General features: G+C 41.0%; 1 protein-coding gene across 1 annotated transcript in view; it reads right to left on the reverse strand.

Annotated features, from left to right (window-relative positions):
- The window catches only part of LOC122804652 (inter-alpha-trypsin inhibitor heavy chain H3-like), a 1432534-nt gene that overhangs the window by 489441 nt on the left and 927015 nt on the right, over window positions 1-16078 (reverse strand). The gene's annotated exons all lie outside the window — the stretch shown is intronic.

Here is a 16078-nt window from a genome sequence, read left to right on the forward strand (position 1 = left end):
ATATACTTTTCTGAGGTGCAGGCCAAAACCAGTGGGCTATGGCTGACCATGTTTACAGATGACTGCAAGCTGGGCAATATCATAAATTCCCCTAGTGATATGGACATCCTCCAAGAGGGTCTCACCCAAACAAATGACTGGTGCCAGAAACAAGGCCTCAAGCTGAATACAAAAAAAATGCATCATCGTTCCTTTTGGAGAGAGTGATGCCCCCACAAATTATCACATTAATAACAATGTCCTAAGCATGCAGTCAGTCGTGAGGGATTTGGGCACCCAGATTGATAGCAACCTGACTTTTGACCACCATGTTGCTTCTATTATATGGAAAGCTTTCTACATGGCCCACCTCATAAGTAAGGGTATGCCATCCAGTGACAAGGATGTCATAGCATTCCTGTATTCTTCCCTTATAAGGCCTATTATTGAGTACAACACCCCATTTGGCGTGGACTTTCTAAAGCAGATGCAGCAGCTGTAGATACAACAGAGGTTTCTCACCAGGAGAATCCAGGGCCTCAAACATCTACCATACACAGATAGGCTAAAAGCCCTATCCCTCTACTTTGTTTCATACAGACTCATCAGAGGTGACCTTTGTCTGGCATACAAGGTGATCTGGGACCCCGCCTTGATGGCACTGCTGCATATCCACAAGTCAAGATCCAGTTGAGTAACCCACACACATGGCCTCAACCTGGTCTGTGACATCAATAGGACTTGTTGGCAGGGCAGATTTGTGTCCCAGAGACTCCCCCATCTGTGGAATAGATTCCCTCTCCACATCAAGCAGAGTACCTATTTACCCCTTTTTAAGTGCAACCTGGATAACTTGATGGGAAATAGAAAATATACCCCTGGGATTCCACCCAAGTCCCTGCTGGACAAGGGTATCAGGTGCTGATTTGTCTATACATGGGCTAAACTCTTGGCTAAACTTATAAGGGCCTCAAGGCCAATAGAACAGTAACGTCTTATGATCATATGATCCCGTGATGAGTTCTTAAATAAAACAATGAAAGTAAATATATAAATGTATAATCAAACTCGATTAGAAAGGTAAAGAGAAGTTACTTAATAGAGCAGTAGGGGAAGGAAGGAAGGTAGAGAGAACAGAATAAAAAAGAGAAAGAGAGAGTGATCGAAGAGGGAAAGTATGTAAGGAAAGAGTGGACAGAAAGTAAAAGAAAGGTAGAAAAAGGAGTGCGGGAGGGAAAAAAGGGTAGCGGAGGTAAGATGAGGCACAAGGAGGAGTAGAGAATATAAAACAGAAGAAAAGAAACATTTATTAGAAAAAGCTAGGAGTAGACAGATTCAGGGTTAATTAGTAGATTTAAGTAATGGCTGAGTGAGTAGGGGAACAGTTACAGGTCCACTTGGAGACAAGATGATTGTATATCTATATATAACCTGGTTGCAATTCACTCTGTCAAATAGTCAGTTTGTTGACAGAGTGAAATGATTGGGAAATTCAGTGACTTTACTGTTTGTTGAGTGCTGGAAATATCAAAAGGAGGAAAACAGAGTGATTGTGGCTTCAGAAAGTGTAGGTTCGGGCATTTCTGAGTGCATGGACATGTGTGCGTGTGTGTGTGTGTGTGTGTGTGTGTGTGTGTGTGTGTGTGTGTGTGTGTGTGTGTGTGTGTGTGTTTGATGTTATGAAGAATTGACAACTTATATAGAATGGTCAAGATGTCAGAATTAAGTTAGGTGGACAGCCTAGTGTGGTATATAAAAGGCATGCCAGTTTCAAGAACATTTTTGATAATATTGCAAGTGATCAAAAAAATATATGGATAAAATGGCTAAGTGTGGTGCTTGTAATCAGTGTACACACATACAGATAGGTGATAGTATATGGATTAGATCAAGGTGTTATACATTTACAGGGCATTTTAATTGTAGCTGTCAAGGTGTGGTCTATGTAGCATCATGCCAAAAATGTAATGCATTTTATATAGGAAAGACAGAGTGTAAGCTCAAAGAAAGCATTTATGAACATATATGAGATTAATAAAGAGAAGAATACTAATGCCCTGTACAAGCACACTAACAGTAACAGTGAACATTACTACTGATGTCCTGTACAAGCACACTAACAGTAACAGTGAACATTACTACTAATGTCCTGTACAAGCACACTAGCAGTAACAGTGAACATTACTACTGATGCCCTGTACAAGCACACTAGCAGTAAAAGTGAACATTACTACTAATGTCCTGTACAAGCACACTAACAGTAACAGTGAACATTACTGCTACTACCCTGTACAAGCATACTAACAGTAAGAGTGAACATTACTACTAATGTCCTGTACAAGCACACTAACAGTAACAGTGAACATTACTACTAATGCCCTGTACAAGCTCACTAACAGTAGCAGTGAACATTACTGCTACTACCCTGTACAAGCATACTAACAGTAAGAGTGAACATTACTACTAGTGCCCTGTACAAGCTCACTAACAGTAACAGTGAACATTACTACTAGTGCCCTGTACAAGCTCACTAACAGTAACAGTGAACATTACTACTAATGCTCTGTACAAGCACACTAACAGTAACAGTGAACATTACTACTAATGTCCTGTACAAGCACACTAACAGTAACAGTGAACATTACTACTGATGCCCTGCACAAGCACACTAACAGTAACAGTGAACATTACTACTAATGTCCTGTACAAGCACACTAACAGTAACAGTGAACATTACTACTAATGCCCTGTACAAGCTCACTAACAGTAACAGTGAACATTACTACTAATGCTCTGTACAAGCACACTAACAGTAACAGTGAACATTACTACTAATGTCCTGTACAAGCACACTAACAGTAACAGTGAACATTACTACTGATGCCCTGTACAAGCACACTAGCAGTAACAGTGAACATTACTACTACTGCCCTGTGCAAGCATACTAACAGTAAGAGTGAACATTACTACTAATGCCCTGTACAAGCACACTAACAGTAACAGTGAGCATTACTACTAATACCCTGTAAAAGCACACTAACAGTAACAGTGAACATTACTACTAATGTCCTGTACAAGCACACTAACAGTAATAGTGAACATTACTACTAATGTCCTGTACAAGCACACTAACAGTAACAGTGAACATTACTACTAATGCCCTATACAAGCACACTAACAGTAACAGTGAACATTACTAATAATGCCCTGTGCAAACACACTAACAGTAACAGTGAACATTACTACTAATGCCCTGTACAAGCACACTAGCAGTAACAGTGAACATTCCTGCTAATAGGTTCATAGGTTCATACTAGGCTATCTGCCCTAGGGCATTTATAAGCCTAGCCAGAATGTGTTTGGCTTTCGCCACCCATTTTAAATGAATTTTGCTATGCCCTTTTTCGAGGTTAGTATACTCTGCCTCTGTCTAACAGTGACACAGAAGTGATACCCGGGGTAAACCTACAATCTCCATCCACTCATTAAGATTCCTCTTGAAGAGAGTCAATGAGGGACTCTGCCTAACCTGGATTGCGATTTTATTCCAGAGTGAAGGGAGCCTCTGGGTTATGAATCTGTCCCTCCAGCATGTCCTATTTATTTCAGTGCTGAGGTTCAAGTCTCTCAAGCACATAGCTCGATGGGATTTGGATTTTCTGAGGTGCAGCATGTCCATTAATTCTGGGTTGGGCATGGCTTTATACGTCAGGCACAGATCGCCTCTGAGCAGGCGGTATGCCACTGAGTAGAGCTGGAGTTTCTTTAACCGGGCAGCATATGGCATCTGTTTGAGCCCTTTGATCCTCTTGGTGAGGTACTTTTGGGGTCTTTCCAATTGCTGCAGGTGTCTGGTAAGGTACATCCCAAAAGGGGCATTGTACTCAATTATGGGCCTGATGAGGGATGAGTAAAGAGGCACGATGACCTCCCCTGATCTAGATGTGAATCCCTTCATGATTAGTTGGGCTATATAAAATGTTTTTCTAACCACTTTGGCCACGTGGTTGTCAAATGAGAGACTGCTATCAACTTGGGTACCCAGGTCCCTAATTAATGCCCTGTACAAGCACACTAACAGTAACAGTGAACATTACTACTAATGCCCTGTACAAGCACACTAACAGTAACAGTGAACATTACTATTAATGCCCTGTACAAGCACACTAACAGTAACAGTGAACATTACTACTAATGCCCTGTACAAGCACACTAACAGCAACAGTGAACATTACTACTAATGCCCTGTACAAGCACACTAACAGTAACAGTGAACATTACTACTAATGCCCTGTACAAGCACACTAACAGCAACAGTGAACATTACTACTAATGCCCTGCACAAGCACACTAACAGTAACAGTGAACATTACTACTAATGCCCTGTAAAAGCACACTAACAGCAGTAGTGAACATTGCTACTAATGCCCTGTACAAGCACACTAACAGTAACAGTGAACATTAATTTATGTTGTCCATACTTGAACGGGTTAAATGGAGCCCTCGGGTGGTCCATAGGGTATCATTCTCGGGCAATGAGAATTATGGTGGCAATTACACCTCAGTGCTTCTGCATACCCTGGATTAAATGATATTGTCTCTATTAATAGTTTGTTAAAGTTGTGAGTATATAAAAGATGCAGTCACTTTCCATTTCATATACTAACAATGGATGAATTTTATAAGCACAGTATCAAATTATTAGTGTTAACTTTTAATATATTTAAAACACTTAAATATTTAGTACAATTTTTTTATATATCGAGGGTGCACTGATGTTTTATTTTCACTGCTTCTTGTAGTTATGGGTTTTTACATTGTATTAGATTGGATACATTTAAGCAATGCATTGTTTTTCTACATTAAACCTTGGCTTTGATTGTAGGATTGCTGCTGGTTTTATAAATTCAGTTTAAATGGATATCTTAATTATCTGATGAAGTCTTAAACATTTAAGATGAAAGCACTTATCTTTTACTGAATAAAGCCATTTTAGGATGCAGCTATGTTTTTCATTGTTTATTAGTTTGGTGCAGATTGGTCTGTGTACCTTTCAGCAGCTGACAGGAGAAATATTAGGAATTTCAGAGGTCGCAACACTGTGAATGCTGCACCACCTTTTAACGTGATACTACAGTATTTGGATGAACATATTTTGTTCCCATGGAAAGTAGAGGAGAAAGAATTAGCACTGTGTACACATTCTACAACATAACCCTTTCTCCTAGGGTTCTTGAGATTTTGCCTGCATCCTTATTGACATCTGCTTCACATGACATCAAGTATATGAACTTGAAGGACTTCCACTCCATCAGAAGCAGAGTGGTATGCAGTGCACAGGGTATTATATGTAGTGTGTCTGCCCAAAATCAAGGTAGTTTTCATGATTCTCATTTCTGAGATACATGTGACCAACACCAGCATTTCATCTGGTGTGACTTTCCATAGAGTCATCTAATTGCTAAGTGCACACAGTGCCACCCTGAGAGATCATTATATTCTGCTTCCATGAACATATAGTAATCTTTTTCCATTTAGACTGAAAAACTACTTCCCCATCTCATTTTCATATCTGTATAGCCTCTCTGGCATAAAAATCTCCTCACCAACTGGTTATACCTACACACATCCAGTAACCACCAGTTACTCCTTCTCCAATACAACTTCCACTCTCTTAACATTTTCCTCCGGTACCCAATGTGAAGAAAGTGAAAACACTGTCATCTCTGTTAGCATGTCTGGCAGGAGATTTGTGCTTATTCTTAAATTAACTTGCATTGTATGCCAGCATGCCTAATTGTGAAAATGTAAATAAGTTTAAAATGTTGAATCTTTCCCTGTTTAAACAGAATGCTTAAATAATCTGTGACTGCTTTGATACACTTCTAAATGAGCATGTTTGAGAGGGACATTCTAAAGTACAAACTGTGGAGAATCAGCTGAGCAGGGCGTGATGTCATTGGAATATTCCTTTTTGCTAGGAGATGATTTAAACAGCTGATTAACAGAAAATAATCTTTTTTTACAGCTGACTGTTATATTTTGAAATTAGACAGTTGAGCCTGTGAAGCTGTGCAGTTTATCATGTACTGAGCAGTCAGTGAACACCAAGAAAAGAAAACTCATCAAGAAAAATATAAGCTTGCCTTGGCCTTGTCATTATATCTTAGAGTAGAGCAGGGAAAGTACTCCTTGGTTAGGTCAGGAAAGTGTAGTTAGTAAGATAGATTTTTTTCTTGAATAATGGATTCCTATCCTGCAGTTTGATTTACATTTCTGCTTATTTAATTCTAATCTTTATTGAGAGTTATTGATTTTCAATTTTGTAATAATTTTTACTTATTATTAAATGTTTTTCATTATTTTACATTGTGGGTGGAAACCAGTATTTTTCTAGGCCTGGCTGTTCTCGTTATAGCTACCATTTATTTTGATAATTAATTTTCATAATGGGACACCCCTTTTGAAGGGCATGAAGACCCTCTGATTGGTGGCAGCACTTCTGTATTTAGTTTGGAAAAGAGACATAGCTGGAAATCTGTGTTAGGCTTTCCTAGATATGTTTGGCTGTGTGAGATTGAAATTTACTTTGAGTGTGAGTGTATCAGATGTCTTAAACTTGGACACTTTGCTCTGAAGTATGTAATAAAAAATACATTTGGGTGGACAGAGGTATATAGTCCAGTCTCAGAAAAATAGTGTGTGTCCCTTTTGTGCTCTTAGGGGAAAATTGTGAAAACCTACTTCTGTTTAAGTGATAGTCTCATATTGGAGTCGGTAGTGAGGATTGAAGCTCCTTAGTTACTTACCCAGGATAGTAAGGGACATCAATTTAATTGTTGGCAGTCTGGTGAGATATAGCTGGATGTCACATTAATTGGCTCCAGCAGTGTGTGTGATTTTTAATTGGGTTCCAGTACTCTGTGGGTAGTTGCCATTAAGGTGTGCACTTTTGACAGCCACAAGGTAAACATTCAGAATTTCATCCCACTCAGTTTTATTTATTTTTTAGTTAGATAGTCGGGGATAGCAGGCAAGGATGTCAGCAGAAGATTTTAGCAAGCTGACAAAGATCCAGTTGGCTAAAAGTGTGAAGCCAGAGGACTGGTGCTTGCCAACCTGACAAAGTAAGCAATGATTTCAGCCTTGATTGCAGCCACAGCTCAGACCAGTCAGTTGGAGGATATCCAGTCTGGTGTTGGTGATGTGAAGCCTGCCGAGATGGAACACTCCACATTTTCATTGGAGGACCTGAGACTCCATCTAGAGTTAAGGAGACTGGAACTGGAGGTTGAGGAAAGGGAAAAGCAATGCCAATTTGAAATGGAAACCAAATGACTGGAGATTGAAGAGAGACTGTGCCTAGAAGCCCAAGAGCATGAACTAGTAGCCAAATGTCTTGAACTGGAATCAGCAGAGAGGCTGAAGTGTTTAGAACCTGAGGACAATGTGAGACAGCACCAGCATGAAATAGAGCTTCCAAGCCTTTGATAGGGTCATGGTGGTAATAGGGAAGGGAATAACTGGACCCCAGAAGCTGAAAAGGTCAGAAACATATTCCTCAGTCCTGGGATGGGGATGACTTTGATAGTTTTATTCCTATCTTTGAGAGTGTATGTAGACAATAAGATGTTAACTGTGAGCTCTGGGTTCGGTTCCTGACTAACTTACTCCATAGTAAAGCTGTTTAGGCTTTTGCAAAGTTAAATGATGTAGATTGTTTGAATTATGAAAAAGTGAACTGTTGCTTACTTGACTGTTTCAAACGTACACCTGAAACTTATAGAAAAAAGTTTTGTGAACACAGACACAAGGCAGATGAAAGTGCATGTGATTATACTGCTGACTTAAGTACTTACTTTTACAGATGGGCGAGTGGGTGTCAGGTTACCACTTTTAAGAGACAGAAACAAGCCCTCAGTACTTTGCTGATGACATAAGAGTCTGGATAACAAACTGTGAGTACAACTCTACAGAGTAGTTGGAGAGAAAAGTGGATCTCTACTTGGCAAGCAGAGCACCCCTACATAAAAAAGGGATACCCAGTGCTGCACAAGGACATAAGGAAACCAATGGGGGGGCAGTCTAAACCACTCCAACAGAGTACACTATTAACAGGGGAAACTACAAACCCAAGTGCATGGTAGGGAGTAGCTGTTCCAAGTGTAACCAGAAGGGACACATAGCATGAAATGTCCATCAAGTGAAGGTGGGAAACAAAGTGAGGGAGCCAGCAAGTGGTGATGACAAACTGCCAGTGGTAAGTTGTTTAGAAACAACTGGGGTGCCAAATTATCACTAATTTATTTCCAGTCTTAGTAGACTGTAAACAGGTAACTACTAAGAGGGACACAGCTTCTGACATAACCACTGTGAGGCCTGCAGTGGACAGAGAAGAGCAGGACTTACTTGGGCAGTCCACTCCAGTCAGAGCGTTGGGAGGGACCCTGTTCCAAATACGTTTGATTAGGGTTCATCTTGGCTGGGAGGGTGGAAGAGGAAGCCTTCAGATGTCCTGATAGGGAATGACTTTGATGATGCAGTACCTTGTGTACATGCAGTGACATTGATGATGCAGTACCTTGTGTACATGCAGTGACTTTGATGATGCTGTACCTTGTGTACATGCAGTGACATTGATGATGCTGTACCTTGTGTACATGCAGTGACATTGATGATGCAGTACCTTGTGTACATGCAGTGACATTGATGATGCTGTACCTTGTGTACATGCAGTGACTTTGATGATGCTGTACCTTGTGTACATGCAGTGACTTTGATGATGCTGTACCTTGTGTACATGCAGTGACATTGATGATGCAGTACCTTGTGTACATGCAGTGACATTGATGATGCTGTACCTTGTGTACATGCAGTGACATTGATGATGCTGTACCTTGTGTACATGCAGTGACATTGATGATGCTGTACCTTGTGTACATGCAGTGACATTGATGATGCAGTACCTTGTGTACATGCAGTGACATTGATGATGCTGTACCTTGTGTACATGCAGTGACATTGATGATGCTGTACCTTGTGTACATGCAGTGACATTGATGATGCTGTACCTTGTGTACATGCAGTGACATTGATGATGCAGTACCTTGTGTACATGCAGTGACATTGATGATGCTGTACCTTGTGTACATGCAGTGACATTGATGATGCTGTACCTTGTGTACATGCAGTGACATTGATGATGCTGTACCTTGTGTACATGCAGTGACTTTGATGATGCAGTACCTTGTGTACATGCAGTGACATTGATGATGCAGTACCTTGTGTACATGCAGTGACATTGATGATGCTGTACCTTGTGTACATGCAGTGACTTTGATGATGCTGTACCTTGTGTACATGCAGTGACATTGATGATGCTGTACCTTGTGTACATGCAGTGACATTGATGATGCTGTACCTTGTGTACATGCAGTGACATTGATGATGCAGTACCTTGTGTACATGCAGTGACATTGATGATGCTGTACCTTGTGTACATGCAGTGACATTGATGATGCAGTACCTTGTGTACATGCAGTGACATTGATGATGCTGTACCTTGTGTACATGCAGTGACTTTGATGATGCTGTACCTTGTGTACATGCAGTGACTTTGATGATGCTGTACCTTGTGTACATGCAGTGACATTGATGATGCAGTACCTTGTGTACATGCAGTGACTTTGATGATGCTGTACCTTGTGTACATGCAGTGACATTGATGATGCTGTACCTTGTGTACATGCAGTGACATTGATGATGCAGTACCTTGTGTACATGCAGTGACATTGATGATGCTGTACCTTGTGTACATGCAGTGACTTTGATGATGCTGTACCTTGTGTACATGCAGTGACTTTGATGATGCTGTACCTTGTGTACATGCAGTGACATTGATGATGCAGTACCTTGTGTACATGCAGTGACATTGATGATGCTGTACCTTGTGTACATGCAGTGACATTGATGATGCTGTACCTTGTGTACATGCAGTGACATTGATGATGCTGTACCTTGTGTACATGCAGTGACATTGATGATGCAGTACCTTGTGTACATGCAGTGACATTGATGATGCTGTACCTTGTGTACATGCAGTGACATTGATGATGCTGTACCTTGTGTACATGCAGTGACATTGATGATGCAGTACCTTGTGTACATGCAGTGACATTGATGATGCTGTACCTTGTGTACATGCAGTGACATTGATGATGCTGTACCTTGTGTACATGCAGTGACATTGATGATGCTGTACCTTGTGTACATGCAGTGACTTTGATGATGCAGTACCTTGTGTACATGCAGTGACATTGATGATGCAGTACCTTGTGTACATGCAGTGACATTGATGATGCTGTACCTTGTGTACATGCAGTGACTTTGATGATGCTGTACCTTGTGTACATGCAGTGACATTGATGATGCTGTACCTTGTGTACATGCAGGGACATTGATGATGCTGTACCTTGTGTACATGCAGTGACATTGATGATGCAGTACCTTGTGTACATGCAGTGACATTGATGATGCTGTACCTTGTGTACATGCAGTGACATTGATGATGCTGTACCTTGTGTACATGCAGTGACATTGATGATGCAGTACCTTGTGTACATGCAGTGACATTGATGATGCTGTACCTTGTGTACATGCAGTGACTTTGATGATGCTGTACCTTGTGTACATGCAGTGACTTTGATGATGCTGTACCTTGTGTACATGCAGTGACATTGATGATGCAGTACCTTGTGTACATGCAGTGACTTTGATGATGCTGTACCTTGTGTACATGCAGTGACAGGGAGCCAAGCTTGGAGACAGGCATGTAGGTCCAGTAGCCTGAGAGAGACCCAGAAAGATCTCATACCTGAAGCTGGGACTGGAGTCGTGACTGTTTCAGAGAAGGTGCTATCTGGTAGCAGTAAGTCTGAATGTGAGACACAGCTGCTGGTGGCTGCAGGTACTGATGTTCCCCTGAACATAGTGACTGCAAGGATGGAGGTGAGAGGTGGTACCCAGAGTGACAGTGACTACGCTTCCTGAAGGGGAACTGAGGAAGGTCATGAAGGTAGAGTTGAGACAGGTTCAACTTATGGATCCTACATTACAAATCTTGAGGGAGATGGCTAAGGAGGCACCTGAGGCTCAAGGAAGAGGGGAGTCTGTGTATAGAGATTGGACTCCTGGAGGTGGGCTAGAAGGTGATGTGATACATCAGTTGGTAGTGCTTGGAGCTTACCATCTGCCAGTCTTAGCCATAGTGCATGACATCCCTTTTTCAGGACATATGGGCATAAGATGTACTAAGAGATGTATTATGCAAATTTCTATTGACCTAGGATTGCGAGGGATGTGGTAGGATACAATAGGATTTGTGTGCAGTGCCAAAAGGTTGGTAAAGTGGGGAACAAGGTTAAGGGTCCATTAATGCCTTTGCCTGTTATCGAAGAACCATTTCAGAGAGTGACCTTAGATATTGTGGGACCTCTGCATACTCCAAGTTCTACAGAAAAGAAATGCATCTTGGTGGTAGTAGACTATGCTAACAGATATCCTGAGGCAGTGGCTGTGTCCTCTATTGAGGTAGAGGAGGTGGGAAATGCTTTGATAGAAATCTTCAGCAGAGTAGGTTTTCCACAGTCAATCCTGACAGACCAAGGTGCCAACTTCATGTCAGACCTGCTGACTTGTCTGTGGAAGTGTTGTGGGGTGAAACATCTAGAGAGCACCCCCTAACATCCCCAGACTAATGGTCTTGTGGAAAGGTTAAACTCTACATTGAAGACTATGCTACAGGCATTTGCAGACCATTTCAAAATGGAGTGGGACAAGTATTTGTCCCATCTGTTATTTGATTAGAGGGAAGTATCACAGGAATCTACAGGTTTTCACCCTTTGAGTTGTTGTATGGGCATAGGGTGAGGGCGCCTTTAGGTTTAATTTGAGACAAGTAGGAAGGTGAGAATGAATCTTACAAGGAGTCTGTTGTGGCTTATGTTCTCAACTTTCAGGCAAGGCTTAAGGAGCTCATGCATTTAGCTCAAGAGAACCTAGCAGTGGCTCAACAACAAAAGAAGGTGTGGTATGACAGGAATTCTCAGGATCGAGAGTATGCTGAGGGACAGAATGTGATAGTACTTGATCCTGTTAGACATAACAAGTTACAAGCAGCTTGGGAGGGACCCTTTAAAGTGGTGAGGAAAATCAATGATGTGGACCACATGGTAAATCTGGTAGGTAGGAGACAAGGGCACAAAATGTATCAGGTGAATATGATGAAACCTTATCATGACAGACAGGCCCTAGTATTGTGTATTTATAGTGGATGGCAGGAAGAGTCTGAAAGGGATATGGTAGCCAATCTTTTGGATGAGGCTAGGATTGGCACCTCTGTGGAAGAGATCACTATATCACCACAGTTAACTCCTAATCAAGTCCAGGAGATAAAAACAGTATTGCAGGAATTCGGGTATATGTTCACAGGGAAACCTGGGTGTACTGACTTGGTGCAGCACCATGTGGACACAGGACTCCAAATTTCTATTAAGCAGGTTCCATATAGAGTACCTGAGAGAGAAAAGCAGACACTGAAAGAAGGGATAAGGGAAATTCTAGAACTGGGGGTAATTCATGAGTCTAACAGTCCTTGGTCTTCCCCAGTAGTGTTAGTGCCAAAGAAGGATGGTATGAGGTGGAATCTAGGATTGCAAGCATATGATATGACCATACAACATTGCAATGGGGTTAATAATGCCAATGCAGATGGATTGTCCAGGAGAGGAGTGGGTTACAATTTCCAGGTAAATCCATTTTTCTCAAGTGTCGGTTTTCAAGGGTCACTTGGAAAACTGTGTTTGAATCATAAGGGGAGAAATGTGAAACAACTGAAAACACTGTCATCTGTGTTAGCATGTCTGGCAGGAGATTTGTGCATAGTCTTAGATTAACTTGTATTGTATGCCAGCATGGTTAATTGTGAAAATGCAAATAAGTTTAAAATGTTGAGTCTTTCCCTGTTAAAACAGAATGCTTAAAGAATCTGTCACGGCTTTGATACAGTTCTAGCTGCACATGTTTGGGAGGGACATTCTAAAGTACAAACTGTGGAGAATTAACTGAGCAGTGAGTGATGACACGACTGTTCCTTGTTGCTATGAGATGATTTAAATAGCTAATTGACAGAAAAAGAATAATTTTTACAACTGACTGTTATATTTTGAAATTAGACAGTTGAGACTGTGAAGCTGTGCAGTTTGTCAAGTGCTGAGCAGTCAGTGAACACCAAGAAAAGAGAACTCACCAAGAAAACTTTAAGCTTGCCTTGGCCTTGCTAGTAGATCATGAATAGTATTCTTTAGTTTGATCAGGAAAGTTTAGTTATTAAGACAGGGTTTTTCCTGAGTAATGGATTCCTATCCTGCAGTTTGATTTACATTTCTCATGATTAAATTCTAATCTTTATTGAGAGTTATTGATTTTCAATTTTGCAATCATTTTTACTTATTATTATATGTTTTCATTATTTTACATTGTGGCTGGAAACCAATGTTTTTCTTTAGAGATTATAGAGTGCTTCTACCTGATTGATACTCCCTAATTCACCCAGAGGCCTGGCTGTTCTGGTCATAGCTATCATTTATTTTGATAATTAGTTTTCATAATTGGACACCCATTTTGAGAAGCATGAAGACCCTCTGATTGGTGGCAGTATTTCTGTACTTATTTTGGGAAAGAGACATATCTGGAAATCTGTGTCAGGATTTCCCGGAAGTGTTTGGATGTGTGAGATTGAAATTTACTTTGAGTGTGAGTGTATCAGAGGTCTTAACCTGAGGCACTATGCTCTGAAGTGTGTAATACGAAAAATACTTTAGGGTGGACAGAGGTATAGAGTCCAGTCCCAGAAAAATAAAGCATGTTTCTTTTGTGCTCTTAGGGGAAAATTGTGAAATATTGCTTCTGTTTAAGTGACAGTCTCATATTGGAGTCAGTAGTGAGGATTGAAGCTCCTTAGTTACTGACCCAGGATAGTATGGGACATCATTTAATTGTTGGCAGTCTGGTGGGATAAAGCCGGACATCACACCCCCTTGTACTTTTTTCCCATTGTTTCCTCTCTTTATCTCTCTCTCTCTCAGGTTCATAGGTAATTACTAGGCTAGTTGCCATTGCAGGCCAATTAAGCCTGAACAAGTTCTTTTTAACCTATCCCATTTGGTGCTAGTTTGGCCTTACCTATCCTCTGGTCAACAGTCTATCCTATTACCATTTACATAATTATCTTCCTCTCATTTGTCTTCTCATCTGTTTCTTTCTACCTTAATAATTTATTTTTCCATCAACACAACCTTACATATCAGCCAGTGTTATACATTGTTTACTTTACAATGTGATTGCTTCCTGTATTTTTAACAAATCCTCATATTGCTTTACTTGCGATTGTTTTTCTTATAACATTGTCTCTGATTAAACCATGTAAGCAATGTTTTCTTTGCCATTTTTAGTAATAGTGTTTCTGTGTTAAAGTAAATTGTGTACACAGTGTCAAACGTTAGAGCTTTTTCTCCTGGTCTCCATTGAAAAGGGGTCTTGCATGATCCACTTGGACTATCCCAGTAAACAAATGCAAATAAATAAAAAATAGAAATAAGAAACAACCAGTGATAATAGTGCACACTCTTCTGTACTGCAGATGATACTGGATATACATGGGATCTAAGATTGATGACCCCATCAACAGTCAAAAAGACACTGGTGGATGGAATCAAACACTACAAACATTAAACATCATCAAATGTGTGTTTAGAGTTCTGATGGCCCACCTCTACTACCTGAATACATCAGATGGAACATTGCAGTATACTCTTAAAACCAGCAGCATGATATTTGTGGTCTGTGTCATATTGTGCTCCAAAAGCATTTATGACTTGGGGACAATATAGCATTGCTATACATACCTGTAGATGCAGTGAAAGGGATTTGGGTGAAGATACACTTTAGTAACATGCAGCAGTGAACCTCAAGTAAGGCAGCAGTGGGCACAATGCATGATGGCCCTGGCAAAAGAGACAGTGTCTTGTTCAGAACTATAGACTATGGCGAGGACAACACAGACTAGGCTATGTAGTAAAGTGCATTGACTTGCCATGCTGAGCATCAGACATTCCCATCCACACAGAGGCCAGAGAGGTGGGAAGAGCAAAGTCATCATTGTCATTCGCACATGAGATGTGGCACAATGAAAGGGAGCAGCAATGCTAGCACACGGGTAAAAGAACCATGGTGGTTGTCAATGTTGTAGTTGTACATGTAGCTAGGAAGTTAGGGGAAGTCATCAGGGATCACTTCCTCCAGTGAAGTTTATGTGGGTGTTATGCTGGCAGAGTGGACCATGTGAGTTCACAATGAAGCCAGATGAGTATCAGCCACAACCATGACAGTGGCCATGACCAGGGACTGTGGAAGCCATGGAATGGGGAAGGGGAAGCTGTCTCTGGAATATGTGCCATCTGTATAAGTCTGATATGAGATCTTGCAATACACAACTGTCCACCAGCATAGTCATGACATAACTTTACAGCTCCACTAATACCTACAGTCTACAACCTAAGGCACAAATGTTCACAAAGGGCATCCCTACTCCAGGACCCTGTATGTCATGTCACTTTGAATGTGTTTCAGGATATTTTGCATTTCCTGAAATGGTTCATTACACAAGCCGTGCAACACACTAAATATCTCTGTTGTGGTCTGAGAAGTGTCTGCCTTTGCCCTGATCACTGATCTCCACATTCACTGTTTGATACCAGAGGTGACATCCAGGACTGGAAATGACCTGGCCATGGCAGTGATGACCACCTACATGCCTCTCTATTATGTTTGGTCAGTGTGACCCTCTGAAGCTGGCTGTTGTGGTGACCCTGTATAGGATGGGTGAGGTTAACATGAGTGAAGCATCCTACACTGAACACAAGTGGAGCCAGAGGTTCATCTCATTTACTTCACTATCAGTTGTGGTGATGTGTGTGCCATCCACTGTTAGTGTTGCTTACAGTGCCAACGGAACAGTGGACAGTACCATGTGTATTGTGTC

The sequence above is a fragment of the Protopterus annectens genome, chromosome 6.part0, assembly GCF_019279795.1.
Source record: "Protopterus annectens isolate FY-2018-M chromosome 6.part0, PAN1.0, whole genome shotgun sequence".
Taxonomy (NCBI): domain Eukaryota; kingdom Metazoa; phylum Chordata; order Ceratodontiformes; family Protopteridae; genus Protopterus; species Protopterus annectens.